Source organism: Engystomops pustulosus, chromosome 1, assembly GCF_040894005.1.
Source record: "Engystomops pustulosus chromosome 1, aEngPut4.maternal, whole genome shotgun sequence".
In the NCBI taxonomy this organism is placed as follows: domain Eukaryota; kingdom Metazoa; phylum Chordata; class Amphibia; order Anura; family Leptodactylidae; genus Engystomops; species Engystomops pustulosus.
The window spans coordinates 191,665,565-191,681,040 of record NC_092411.1 but is presented as its reverse complement, the minus strand read 5'-3'; the positions used below and the strand labels follow the sequence as shown (position 1 = coordinate 191,681,040).

Here is a 15,476-nt window from a genome sequence, read left to right as displayed (position 1 = left end):
CATCCTCAGAGTGGGTGGAAGTTGTCAGTGGGTTGACACAGGGTTCAGTATTTGGGCCCCTTTTTAATATTTCTATTGATGATCTTATAAAGGGTTTTCATAGTTTCAATATTTGCAGATTATACTAAGTTCTGTAAAGTAATTAATATTAAAGCTTGAGAAGTGGGTAGAGAAATGGTTGATGAGGCTTAATGTAGATAAATGTAAATTTATTTACACTTGGGCCAAACAAAAAGTACAATTATGTTCTAAACAGTCAATTTCTTGGTAAAACTGTAGCTGAAAAAGAATGGGGGGTATTGGTGGATTGTGAACTTAATTTTAGTGACCAGAGCCAGGCATCTGCAGCTAAAGCAAATAAAATTATGGGATGTATCAAGAGAGGAATAGATTTTCATGATAAGGACATATCCTCACCCTTATACAAATCACTGGTCAGAACACACTTGGAATATTGTGTACAGTTTTGGGCACCGGTGTATAAAAAGGACATAGAAGAACTGGAACGAGTGCAGAGGAGAGCAACCAAGATTATTAGGTGAATGGGGGAACTAGAATTCAAGGAAAGAACCAATTGCAGGAAGAATTTCAGCTACCACACGCATGGTTTTACCAATATTTGCAAATCCACCATGCCTTTGACACACAGGCAAGGGAAGAATCCATGGACGTGGGGGCTAGAGGGGCGCTGAATAGGATACTGCGGGCAGACACAACAAAAGGATTGATTTCCTACTCATATACAGTACTGCTTAATGATTCTACAAATAATACACAACTGAAATGTCATGCCAAATGGGACAGCGAGATAGGCTCCCTAGAAGACGAACAATGGGAAGAGGCGCTAGAGCTGATACCTCTCCTTTCACCCAATGAAGCTCGAAGAATGTCTCAATTACTGTTGCTGCACAGGGCATACAAATCTCCCCAATTAATGTTCCAGATAGGTATTAGACCCAATTCTGAATGTCCTCGATGTGGTACAGAGGCAGCTGATATACTACATATGATGTGGGGTTGTAGGGAATTGGGAGCTCTATGGAATGCAGTTTTGGAGATCATACTCACGGCCTACTCTGTGTCAATAGATGGAAACCCATTGGCATGTCTTCTGGGAGTACTCCAAGTGTACGGTATTACAACATTGCTATCCAAAGGTCTTTATATCAGGCTAGGAAAGTTATTGCGGCACATTGGATCATGCCTAGACCTCCGGACAAGAAGGAATTTGTAGATCGCATGAACGCAGTTATAAGACTGGAATACAGTACCTTTGCTAAGCGGAATGGCATCCCGAAGTTTGAAAAAATCTGGGGAAAGTGGATGGATACTCCTGGACTTCCGTCAGCAGCTCTTTTAAGATTAAGAGCAAGTCTTGAATACTAATTATCACTGGTAAAATATTAGGTTGCATATGCCCAAGTCAGGAAACAAGGTAGCGAATGGTTATAGTTGAAGCTGGCTCACGGGGGGGGGGGGGGGGGGTTGGGGGTTGGTATAAGGGGGGATTTCTGTGTATTGCTTGGGTTAATATATTGTATGTTTGAAGGCTGCAAATTTCCATACTGCACTGTAACTATGGCTGCTATATGCAAATGTGGTATTGTAAAAGAAGCACTGTTGAATCAGTCTTTAAATATGCTTTATTTATGTAATGTTTTTACCTGTTGGGGAGAAAAGGGGGGGGGGGTTAAAAACTTTTCAATAAAAACTACCTGATTTTAAAAAAAAAATCCAAGGAAAGATTACAAAAACAACAGCTGAGGGGAGACCTTATTACAATGTACAAATACTTGAATGGGCAGTACAAGGTTCTTTCCAAAGATCTTTTAATACCTAGGCCTGTGACCAGGACAAGGGGGCATCCTCTGCGCCTGGAGGAGAGGCGGTTTTACCATCTACATAGACAAAGGTTCTTTACTGTAAGAGGAGTGAGACTATGGAACTCTCTGCCGCAGGAGGTTGTTATGGCGGACTCTATGTACATGTTCAAGAAAGGTCTAAATGACTTTCGGGAAAGCAAAAATATTACAGGTTTTAGGGACAAAACATTTATTCAATTCTTATAGGTTGGACCTGCATCTTTTTTCAACCCTACATAATGTGATGTTCAATGGGGCACATTTACTAAGGGTTGCGCTGTGCACTTTTGTTGGACTATGCACATTCTTCAAGGCTTAAAACGGCTTGTACAGGTATTTAAGAAGTGTCTGTGATGCAATTGTGTTGCACGCAACCCTTTTGTGGAGCCGCTGCGCTGGCGTCCATGTAACACAAATTTAGGGGCGTGTCATCGGATAGTCCGACTTATTTGGACCATGCGCCGTATTTAACTTCAAATTTTGTCAAACACCCTACGTTAAAAGTGCACCACAAAAAAGATTTTGAACTCTGTAGAGCCATTCACTACGATCTTAGTGAATCACCGCACACAGTATTATAGACAGACAATGCACTTTTAGTGAAATGTCCGAATTTGTAATTAAATGTGCCCCAATATTTTTTGCGATTTGTTTGATTGATTCTATATACTAGAAACACATTCTAAAGGGCAGTGTGGTGATTTCAATTTGTATACATATAAAGTACAACTGTAAAGTATAAAAACTTTTTCCTAACTCTGTATGAAGCAAAAATAATTTACTATGATTAGCTATCTGCAGCTGTTTAGCAGCTAGCAGAGGTTTTACCTTGCCCCCCAGGCTAATCTCCATTTGCCATGCTTCCTGGTTGCCATGGGAAATTGTATAGCACAGCTAAAGACAACAAGAGGCTTGTTGAGATGGTCTGTAGAGCCTGTAGTGATGTCACAATCATGTGACTCATCACATGCTTCAGGCCTGCACCTTACAAATAAACAGTCCTGCATCATTTGAAAGTACTCAGTTTGATGTAAAGGACCTTCAGTGATGTCACAAGCATGTGACTCATCACATGCTTCAGATCAGCCAATTACAAACATGCTTTCCTCTTCTGGCTACAGTGGGATGAGCTGATGTCACAATCAGGAAGTACCCACCCACATCAGGAATAGCTCAATCTTTATCTAATTTTTATATATACCAGATATATCTCCAGCTAGGAAGAAGCTAGCAACATGATACAGGCATTGTTAGAACTGTTATCAAAGGCCCTCTCCAGCTGTGCTAAAACAGTTTTTTGTCAGTAACTTTACAGTTAAGCTTTAAATATAGTGAGTGATATTCCCAGTTTTTGCCACTGGGTGTCACTAATGCAGAAATAATGATCCATGAAGGAATTGCCTATAAATAACAAGTGCTATTGTCTGTGTATGAACTACCCTACTACACATTAACCCCTTTACTTCGCAGCCCTTTTTCGTTTTTGCGTTTTCATTTTTTAATTTCCCACCTCCAAAAATTATACTTCAAAATGGTGGTATTTATTATTCCATGACGTGTACTGGGAAGCGGGAAAAAAATTCCAAATGTAGTGAAAATGGTAAAAAAAATGCATTTGTGCCGTATTCTTGCGGACTTGGATTTTACGGATTTCACTGAGCGCCCCAAATGTCTACTTTATTCTTTGGGTTGGTACGATTATGTTGATACCAAATTTGAATAGGTTTTATAATGTTTTCATACATTTAAAAAATTAAAACCTCCTGTACAAAAATTTTGGGGGGATTTTGCCGTCTTCTGGGGCTAATAACTTTTTTATACTTTGGTGTACAGAGCTTTGGGAGGTGGCATTGTCATGATGTTTACAATGTTATTTTTTAGAACTGTGCGATCTTTTGTTTATTTATATCAGTTCTAGCGCATGGGGGGTGATTTGCGTTTTTAGGTTTTTTTATTATAATTTTTTTAAAAACTTTTTTTTTATTTTTACTCTTTTTCAGACTCCCTAGGGTACTTTAACCCTAGGTTGTCTGTACGATCCTATTGTATTCTTCCATACTACAGTATGGCAGTATACACTCACTGGCCACTTTATTAGGTACACCATGCTAGTAACGGGTTGGACCCCCTTTTGCCTTCAGAACTGCCTCAATTCTTTGTGGCATAGATTCAACAAGGTGCTGGAAGCATTCCTCAGAGATTTTGGTCCATATTGACATGATGGCATCACACAGTTGCCGCAGATTTGTCGGCTGCACATCCATGATGCGAATCTCCCGTTCCAACACATCCCAAAGATGCTCTATTGGATTGAGATCTGGTGACTGTGGAGGCCATTTGAGTACAGTGAACTCATTGTCATGTTCAAGAAACCAGTCTGAGATGATTCAAGCTTTATGACATGGCGCATTATCCTGCTGAAAGTAGCCATCAGATGTTGGGTACATTGTGGTCATAAAGGGATGGACATGGTCAGCAACAATACTCAGGTAGGCTGTGGCATTGCAACAATGCTCAATTAGTACCAAGGGGCCCAAAGAGTGCCAAGAAAATATTCCCCACACCATGACACCACCACCACCAGCCTGAACCATTGATACAAGGCAAGATGGATCCATGCTTTCATGTTGTTGATGCCAAATTCTGACCCTACCATCCCAATGTCGCAGCAGAAATCGAGACTCATCAGACCAGGCAACGTTTTTCCAATCTTCTACTGTCCAATTTCGATGAGCTTGTGCAAATTGTAACCTCAGTTTCCTGTTCTTAGCTGAAAGGAGTGGCACCCGGTGTGGTCTTCTGCTGCTGTTGCCCATCTGCCTCAAAGTTCGACGTACTGTGCGTTCAGAGATGCTCTTCTGCCTACCTTGGTTTTAATGGGTGGCGATTTGAGTCACTGTTGCCTTTCTATCAGCTCGAACCAGTCTGCCCATTCTCCTCTGACCTCTGGCATCAACAAGGCATTTCCACCCACAGAACTGCCGCTTACTGGATGTTTTTTCTTTTTCGGACCATTCTCTGTAAACCCTAGAGATGGTTGTGCGTGAAAATCCCAGTAGATCAGCAGTTTCTGAAATACTCAGACCAGCCCTTCTGGCACCAACAACCATGCCACGTTCAAAGGCACTCAAATCACCTTTCTTCCCCATACTGATGCTCGGTTTGAACTGCAGGAGATTGTCTTGACCATGTCTACATGCCTAAATGCACTGAGTTGCCGCCATGTGATTGGCTGATTAGAAATTAACTGTTAACGAGCAGTTGGACAGGTGTACCTAATAAAGTGGCCGGTGAGTGTATGTGGATTTTACTCATATATCATATATATTTTATTCATTACAATGTGCTGAAGTCACGGGGAGCGACGCCATCCTTTTGAAGCCACCAGCAGCTTCGCCAGCGGTGATCAACGGGAAAACATCGCCTGCACCGATCGCGGGTGTTATCAGTAAGCCTTTGTTGCAATATGCAGCAAAGACTTACCGGCTATGGAGAGGGCTCAACCTCTCCATGCACCCGCACCCTTCAGCTTCTTGCTTCTATGCTGGAGCTATATTGTCACTACCTTGAATTTACCAACATTTTACTAGGCAAGCACAGTTGATGGCTAAAGATTTAAAGATAAGTACATTAACATAAATGTAGAAGTTGATTTTAGAAGAAAGTGCAACATAAACCAACAGGGCCTGACCTGAGTGCAGGGGAAGATGGATTCTCAGGCACCAGAGTGGCTGGCTGTAGCTGAGGATTAGCACCAGAATGTGTCATGGTGTTTTTTTTCCATGGGAAAAGGTTTTATCGATGCCCGTCAGGGTCAGCAGGGAGACCAAGAAGAAGGGTAGGGCACAATGTAGATGAGATACCCGAGCAGATGGAGAAGGGGGGCCAGTAAAGTTATCGGCAGCCCAGGGCCCACGTGGGACAATAGGAATCCTCAAGAAACTCACAGTTTCTTTAAAGGCAGACACCGACCACATAGCAACAAGAAACAGTCTGGTAACAGTCCTTCCTACCGGCACAAAAGGTGGTGGATTGGTTGGCTGTGGCGATGATTAAACTGTGGAGCAAGAATTTAGGAGTACTTCAGCCTTGAACCAGTGATCAGAAGCAGTGACGTATCTACAGTCATGGCCATAAGTTTTGAGAATTATACAAATGTTAATTTTTACAAAGTCTACTAATGGCAATTTGCATATACTCCAGAATGTTATAAAGAGTGATCTGCTTAACAGCAATTAATTGCAAAGTCAATATTTGCCTAGAAAATTAACTTTTTCCCCCAAAACACATTTCAACTTAATTGCAGGCCTGCCTTAAAAGGAGCAGCTAACATTGTTTCAGTGATTGCTCCAGTAACACAGGTGTGGGTGTTGATGAGGACAGGGTTGGAGAACAATCTGTAATAATTAAGTAAGAATCACACCACTGGATACTTTAAAAGGAGGCTGGTGCTTGGCATCATTGTTTCTCTTCTGTTAACCATGGTTATCTCTAAAGAAATATGTGCAGTCATCATTGCACTGCACAAAACTGGCCTAACAGGGAAGTGTATCGCAGCTAGAAAGATTGTTAACTGAGGTGCAATCTATCGCATCAAGGAATTCAAGGAGAGAGGTTCCATTGTTGCCAAAAAGGCTCCAGGTCGCGTAAGAAGCACCAGCATCTCTTAAAAGTGTTTCAGCTTTGGGATCGAGCTCTGCACTACCAGCAGTACAGAGCTTGATTGGGAATGGCAGCAGGCAGGTGTGAGTGCATCTGCACGCACTGTGAGGCGAAGACTCTTGGAGCAAGGCGTCCAGGAGGGCAGCAAAGCCACTTCTCACCAGAAAAAACATCAGGGACAGACTGATATTCTGCAAAAAGTACAGGGAGTTGACTACTGAGGACTGCTGTAATGTCATTTTCTCTGATGAATCCCCTTTCCGATTGTTTGGAACATCTGGAAAACAGCTCCAAGGGCCAGCGACAATTAGCGGCGCGCTGGCCCTTTAAAGCTTTTGAAACCGCACGCCTGAAGAGGGCAGAGCAGGAGCTGGGACCAGTAAGTTGCTTGTGGGACGTGCTGGCAGGGAGAGAAGGGCACAGGTGAGCCCGCAACCCGCGGGACCACCCGTGACATGTATGCAAAACAACTTTCATGAAGTTTGTTTTTCAAAAAATGTACAAATTCTCAGTGGATAAATACTAATTTGCTCCACAAAATTTCATACCCAATTTCTCCTGAGTGCGCTAATACCCCATATGAGGTGGTAACCTGCTGGATGGGCACGTGCCCGGGCATTGAAGGGAAACTCCGCCATTCAGAGCAGATTATGCATTGTTCCTTTAGAACGGCTATACAATTTTTATTTTTTTGGCAATTTGGAAAAAGGGCTTATTTTAAACCCCCCCCTTTCCCTAGAACTCATATAAATAAACAGTAAAAATCAAAAACATGTTGGGTATCGCTGCATCCCAAAATGTCCAATCTATCAAAATATAATAACGATTATTCCCGGCCATTTACCTCTTAATGGAAAAGCGTCCAAAGTTGAAAATGCCACTTTTTTACTTAAATAGAATGTCATAAAAAAAAAAAAGTGATCAAAAGGCTTCTCAATATGATAGCATTGAAAACATCATCAAAAGTCACAAAGAATGACACCACACACAGCTCTGTACACTGAAGTATAAAAAGGTTATTAGCCCCATAAGATGGCAAAATGAAAATTTTTTTTTTGTTTTAATTTTTGTAAATGTATGAAAACATCATAAAACCTATATAAATTTGGTATCGACGTGACTGTACTGGCCCAAAAAATAAAGTGCATGTCATTTGGGATGCAAAGTGAAAGCAGTAAAATTCAAGCCCACAAGAAAATGGTGCAAAAGTATTTTTTCTCCAATTTCACTACATTTGGATTTTTTCCCTGCTTCCCAGTACATGGCATTGTAGGGTTGCACTGATTGCAATGATACCCAGAAAAGTATTGCGATACTCAATTTTGATACAGTACTTTCAAGAAAAGAAAAAAAGTATTATCTGAATGTTTAGGGTGCAGTCACATGGGGCATTTACATTCCGTTTAGAAATCAAACGCAAAAATTTGGGGGGAGGGGCTCAGTCTGATCACATTTGCATTTACTTTGAAACACATGTAATCAGCAATGGTCAGGCAGTGATTTGCCAGGAGAAGCTTTATTGCTTTATGACAATGTAGTAACCGAATTGTAAAGGTTGTCCTGGTATTTAAAATAGTATAATAAATAGTATAATTTAGGGCTCATGTAGACGGGCATTTTTGATGTCTGTGTGCCATCCTTTTTTTTTTGTGGATGACAAACGGACCCACTGTTTCCTGGTCTGTTCACATGTCAATTTTTTTTAAGCATGCCTTATTTTGTCTCACATATGGACCACGTACATCCAAGTCAATGGATCCGCAAAAAAATGGACGGCACATGCATGATATCTGTATGCAGAGTATTTTCTATCAAATGTTGCTAGCCAACCAACTGCAAGAAGTAGATTAGACGGACGTGAATAAAACGGATACAATATGGTCTGAACACAGGCATAACGTCCACATTTTTTGCAGATGGGCAGCGGACATGCCTGTCTGAATGACCCCTTATTTTTTGTCTTTTTGTCAAGTAATTTAACTGTATTATATGCTTAAAATATAATCATCATCAATATCAATCATCATCATCAATCATTATCAATATCAATCATCATCAATATCAATCATCATCAATAATTTCTGAGAAGATCCCTCTCAATATACCATCTTGAGGACTAATAAAACTCGGCATGGTTGACTTATTTAACAGAATAAGTCATTATTTATTAGTTGAATAAAATAAACAGAAATTATTTAAGCAAATAAACTTCTTTAACCCCTTAAGGACGCAGCCTGTTTGCAGGTTAAGGCTCGCAACTTTTTTTTGAAATTTGACCAGTGTCTCTTCCTGTGGTAATAACTTTTGAACACTGTTACTTATCAAAGCGATTCTGAGATTGTTTTTTCCCCACATGTTGTACTTCATTTTAGTGGTAAATTTTGGCTGATAAGTTTTGCGTTTATTTACAAAAAAAAGAAAAAAATGATGAATTTTTAGAAAAATTTGCCATTTTCGAAATTCAAAATCACCGCGTTTTCAGGCAGATAAATTTACCACCTAAATAACTTGCAGAATAACATTTCCCATTTGTCTACTTTACATTTTCATAATTTTTGAAATGTTTGGATAATTTATTTTGACGTCACGCGGCCTACAAATCGAATAGCGATTTTCCGTATTTTCGGAATTGACTATTTTGGGGATAAATACTGTTTGAAATCAAATTTTACATATTTAGCAACAAAACCCCCTATATAACCAACCCATTTTCAAATCTGCACCCCTCAAGCTATCAGAAACAGCATTTACAAAGATTGTTAACCCCTTGAGATCTTCATAGTAATTGAATCAAAGTGGCGGTGAAATTTAGAATGGTCAAATTTTGTCGGTTATACGTTCATTTAGCCCTAAAATTTACACATTTCCAAAAGATAAAAAGAGAAAACTCACCAGAAAATTTGTTCCACAATTTCTCCTGAGTGCAGCGACCCCCCACACGTGGACATTACTTGTGTTATGGGGGCACAGCGAGGCACAGAAGGGAAGGAGCACCCTGCAGCTGCCAGGATTTTAGTTTTCTGGTTGCCCCCTTTTGAAGGCTATAAAATTTTCGCTTTTCCGTTATTGGGGTCATGTGATGGCATTTTTTTTGCGGGACGAGATGCTTTTTCCAGTGTTACCATTTTGGGGCTGGTATCACCTATTGTTGAAAATTTTGGAACTTTTTTTGAGGTCATGAGTAGAAAAGCATCAATTCTGTACTGGATTTTTTACTTTTTTTTTTTTTCGTGTTCACCGTATAGCCTAATAATCATGTTATCTTTATTCTATGGGTCGATACGATTACGGGGATACCAGACATGAATATTTTTTCTTATGTTTTACTAAATTTGCCAAATAAAACCCTAATGTGGGGAAAAATCTATAATTTTTGCATCGCCGTCTTCCAAGTGGCATAACATTGTTACGTTTTTGGCTACAGAGCTGGTTGATGGCTTGTTTTTTGCGGGACATGTTGTTCTTTACAACAATATCATTCTGGAGTACATATGTTTTGTTGATCACTTTTTATTGCATTTTTAGTGGGATATAATAGGTAAAAATCATAATTTTTGGCGGGTTTTTGGCGTTTTTTTTTTACGGCGTTCATCATATGGGTTCAATAGTTATTCAGTTTTATTCTATGGATTGTTACGGACGCGGTGATACTATATATGTGGGGTTTGTGTTATGATTTAGACTTTTTTGAGCATTATATGTCTCTTTATATGTTTTGGGGCTTATGGGCATTTTTAGTGATTTATAAAGTAATTTTTTATTGAAAAACATTATTTTGTACATTTTTTACATGATCCACCATGGGATATGAACAAGCAATCATCTGATTGCTTGTTCTTGATAATACTCTGCAATACTAATGTATTGCAGGGTATTATCAGTGCCAGCCTATGCAGATGCATAGGCTGACACTTTGCCTTTAAGATGACGTCACAGACGCCATCTTAAAGGTAAACCCTCCAGGCTTTTCTGGGGTCCCGATCGGACCCCAGAGGAGCCAAAACAGCGATCGGCCCCCCCGAAAACGGTGCGGGGGGGCCGATCGTGGGGTAAAGACCCCCAGAAGGCAGGTTAAATGCCGCGGTCGCGTTGACCGCGGCATTTAACGGGTTAAACACCCGCGATCGGAGCCCACTCCGACCGCGGGTGTTAGCCGGGGATGTCAGCGGTAAATTACCGCTGAAATCCCGCGGCTAACGATGCCGGTTCGGCTGCTATACAGCGCTGAACCGGCATCGGCTCTGCGCAGTAGCTGTACTGCGCTGAGCGCTAATCGCGGGACTCAGCGCAGTACAGCTACGGCGCAGAGCGCTAAGGTGTTAAAAACCCAATGTCTGTGTGGAAGAAATTATTTATTTTGCTGTCTGTATAGCTATCAATGTGATTGCTAATGTTTTCTAGCAATCAAAGTGTTATTCACAGTTGCATTGCTTGGGTTCGGCTCATGAGCTCATTTAAAGGGAACCTACCACCCCGATTCTACCTATAAAGGTAGAAGGGGTGGTAGGTGGATGGATGGGACGTGAGGATAGCCCTTTTTTGGGCTAATCCTCACGTCCAGGGTGTCTTTTACAAAACTTTATTAAATCTATATGCAAATTTTTTTATTTTACTGGGGCGTGGAGTAGCCGGACATGAGGCTACTAGTCGCGGCTACTCTGCGCCCCAGTAGCCGCGTTACTCCGCCTACCAGATAATCTTCGGCGCGCAGCTACCAGGAGCTCGTCCGGGTCCCCTGCGTTCTGTGCATGCGCAGAACGCAGGCCTTCGGCTGCGCGGCCGTGGCTCCGGGGCCGTAACTACTGCGCATGCGCAGTAGCCGGGGGGCTCGGACGAGGGCCCGCAGCTACCAGGAGCTGTGCGCCGAAGATTTCCTGGTAGGCGGAGTAACGCGGCTACTGGGGCGTGGAGTAGCCACGACTAGTAAATATCAGCAGAAAAACGAGCTAGTCAAATCATTACTTGAAAAAACACATATCTTTTTATTCGTAATATTCCAAGTCAAACATATAAATATACACACAAGTCATATTAAAAATATACCAAGGGAACCAAGCGTCCCGGATGACAATTGGGACCACACAGAGTACCAGAACGGCCCCCCTCCGTCTAAAGCCCCGAAGGTAAACAATATGTAAATAAATATGATAGTTTATGCCCGGTGATAGGGCCAACAAGGTGAGAAAGGGGTAAGTGACAGTGCAACCCTAGCCTGTTTAATACCCCGGAGGTACCTTCCGGAGTATGTAATTAATGGCTTAGCATATTGCACTTACCCGCGGGCATGATGACAAAGGGCAGACAGGAGGAAGACCGAGCAGGCACACCCCGACGCGCGTTTCGCTGATGCTTCGTCAGGAGGTGAAGAGTGTGTGTTGTGTCCTCCTATATATACATCTAACCGGCGCATCCGCTTAAAGACGCGCCCACCGCGTGACGCGTCGGTCCACTGAGGTTGCGCACCGGGCATATGTCACCATGGTGCGCCCGACCCGATCACGTGGTCAGGTCGCCGCTGCCATGGAGACGCGTCCCATCTATGTGCACTCCCCCATGGACCGGCGCGGCGCACGCGCCTAGGCGCGTCAGCAGAGCGTCGAAATGTACATAGCAGGTACGTATGAATACAATACAATCAAATGATAAAAGAGAGTGTGGATACTTGGCGCTAAAGGGTTTGGAAGGCAGAAAAACAAAGTAATTAGTCAATATGCTTTGTGCATACATTATCCAATTATTCCATCTATAATCAGACCCTTGTGCTGGATGAGCGAAAGCACATACATGTTCATTATACATTATACAGTGAGTGCATAAAAAACATACTTATAATTACACAGAACGAAAATAATAAACAGATACACCGGTACATTCATATATTTGAATGTACCGGTGTATCTGTTTATTATTTTCGTTCTGTGTAATATATGAATGTACCGGTGTATCTGTTTATTATTTTCGTTCTGTGTAAATATATGAATGTACCGGTGTATCTGTTTATTATTTTCGTTCTGTGTAATTATAAGTATGTTTTTTATGCACTCACTGTATAATGTATAATGAACATGTATGTGCTTTCGCTCATCCAGCACAAGGGTCTGATTATAGATGGAATAATTGGATAATGTATGCACAAAGCATATTGACTAATTACTTTGTTTTTCTGCCTTCCAAACCCTTTAGCGCCAAGTATCCACAGGCTCTTTTATCATTTGATTGTATTGTATTCATGCGTACCTGCTATGTACATTTCGACGCTCTGCTGACGCGCCTAGGCGCGTGCGCCGCGCCGGTCCATGGGGGAGTGCACATAGACGGGACGCGTCTCCATGGCAGCGGCGACCTGACCACGTGATGGGGCCGGGCGCACCATGGTGACATATGCCCGGTGCGCAACCTCAGTGGACCGACGCATCACGCGGTGGGCGCGTCTTTAAGCGGATGCGCCGGTTAGATGTATATATAGGAGGACACAACACACACTCTTCACCTCCTGACGAAGCATCAGCGAAACGCGCGTCGGGGTGTGCCTGCTCGGTCTTCCTCCTGTCTGCCCTTTGTCATCATGCCCGCGGGTAAGTGCAATATGCTAAGCCATTAATTACATACTCCGGAAGGTACCTCCGGGGTATTAAACAGGCTAGGGTTGCACTGTCACTTACCCCTTTCTCACCTTGTTGGCCCTATCACCGGGCATAAACTATCATATTTATTTACATATTGTTTACCTTCGGGGCTTTAGACGGAGGGGGCCGTTCTGGTACTCTGTGTGGTCCCAATTGTCATCCGGGACGCTTGGTTCCCTTGGTATATTTTTAATATGACTTGTGTGTATATTTATATGTTTGACTTGGAATATTACGAATAAAAAGATATGTGTTTTTTCAAGTAATGATTTGACTAGCTCGTTTTTCTGCTGATATTTACTAGTTTGAACTGTTGAGAGCTGTGTTGGTGTATTGGATATCGGGGCATTTTTTGGTTTAGCCACGACTAGTAGCCTAATGTCCGGCTACTCCACGCCCCAGTAGCCGCATAAAAAAATTAGCATATAGATTTAATAAAGTTTTGTAAAAGACACCCGGGACGTGAGGATTAGCCCAAAAAAGGGCTATTCTCACGTCCCATCCATCCACCTACCACCCCTTCAACCTTTATAGGTAGAATCGGGGTGGTAGGTGCCCTCTAAATAGATACACTGTATCAGGAAGTGTCTAATTGTTGACACTAGGTGTCAGTATTGTTTAATGTTTCTTTTCTAACAGGGAATATCTGTGTTAATGCAAGTACGTCTTTGAGGTGTCCACAACACTCAAGCAAGCACTTGCTTAGCCTATACTGGACTGAAAGCTAGTACTATTTGCAGGCTACGTGCCTGAATGTAGGCTAACTCTGTCTGCAGCTATTTAGCTCAGTACTCCCACACATTCATTGTTGCTAAAAGACTTATTCTAACAGCCCCCCAACATTTTTCGCCAGCTCTCTGGCTTCCTCAGGGGAAAAGTTGTAAAGTTTTACATTATTGTGTTCTTTTCATATTGAATTTTTATAAATAAAATTGGAATTTAAACTACTAATCGAGTCTTCCAGCGATGTACAGAAAGCTCATCAAGCACTGGAACCTAGTGCAATTGGAAAGCTTTTGCTGTAGGAGTTTATTCCCGGTGTTGGAGAACGATCTACTCCTAGAGAGTGGCTTCAGGAAGACGCCAATGGAAAATTACTAAGATACATGTGAATCCCAGAGTTGTGTCTGCCAGCAGGTTAGTAGTTCCATTGCTACTTTTTTTATTCTATTACGTCAAACAGAGGGTACTATACTATTGGAGCGCCCCTTTCTCCATTACATTTCAGACGTAAAAGAAACCTGTATTGAATCATTTCTGGCTTTGAAAGTATCGTATAAGTACCGAGATTTCGATGCATCGTGCAATCCTATGGGATTGAACATTAAATACCGTGTCTATGAAGTACAATTTGTTATGCAGAAAACAAGCCCTCACGCAGCTCTTTACATGGAAAAATAAAGTTATAGATTTTTGAAGGAGGGGAGTTAAAAATGAAAAAGGGCCTGGTCGTTAAGGGGTTAAGGTGGGCACTTATGGGGCCAGTCGCATCAGAGGTCAGATCTTAAAGACATGAATAGCAGTCAGTTTTTTCCACTGATCAGTGGCAGTTTAAAACCTGTTCTATTTGTGTTCAGATCAGTCGAAAAAACTGAAACCGAAACTATATAGAAAAGAATAGGTCAATAAGCCATCAGTGAAAAATCACTGAAGCCAGGAAGCAAAACCCAAACTTTATGTGTCTATAAGCCACAATAGGTTCAGTGAAAAATCACAGATGTGAAAAACAACGCCAATTTGAAACCACCCTTACATGCAATAGATTAACAATCTATGTCTTTCTATCGATATGTATCTATTTATCTGAAAAAAACTGATGTAATAACTGATAGTTGGTAAAAGTTATTTTTTATGTGTCTTCAATGTAAAAATTCTAACATCCATTATGCATACTGAATATACTCAAGTATAAGCCAGCACACACAATATTTTGCCATTATGGATGGAAGATGTAAAGACCTGCAGGTGAGTATTACATTTCTTTCTTTTTTCTTGACTCGAGTATAAGCAGACATTGGGTTTTTCAGCACATTTTTTGTGCTGAAAAACTTGGCTTGTAATCGGTGTATACAGTACTTTTTTTTTAAAAACTGAAAAAAAATACTGATGCCATCATAATTTTCTGTGAAAAAATGCATACCTCCCAACTTTTATAGCAGTGTAGTATAGAATGTAATACGTCCTCACTTCTTAAGGCTAAAACATCGGCTCCTGTGGCTCCTCTTCTTTCAAATGAATCTAAAAGTGTGTTTCTAAGTGTCAGCGAACCCTAGATATTTACGTTTAAAGTGAGAATTTCGGAAACATTTTTATATATAAAATCGCT

The 15,476-nt window shown here is 41.4% G+C and overlaps 1 protein-coding gene across 4 annotated transcripts in view; it reads right to left on the bottom strand.

Moving 5' to 3' along the window:
* Positions 1-15,476, bottom strand: part of LOC140070127 (transmembrane protease serine 11G-like) — a 96,863-nt gene that overhangs the window by 66,606 nt on the left and 14,781 nt on the right. Inside the window, exon 1 of one of the 4 annotated variants that reach the window (XM_072116487.1) lies at positions 1,837-1,920. The exons of the other annotated variants lie outside the window; for them this stretch is intronic. The gene's annotated coding sequence lies outside the window, so the exon portion shown is untranslated. Of the gene's footprint in view, positions 1-1,836; positions 1,921-15,476 lie in introns of those variants that run through there. 4 annotated transcript variants of the gene reach the window in all.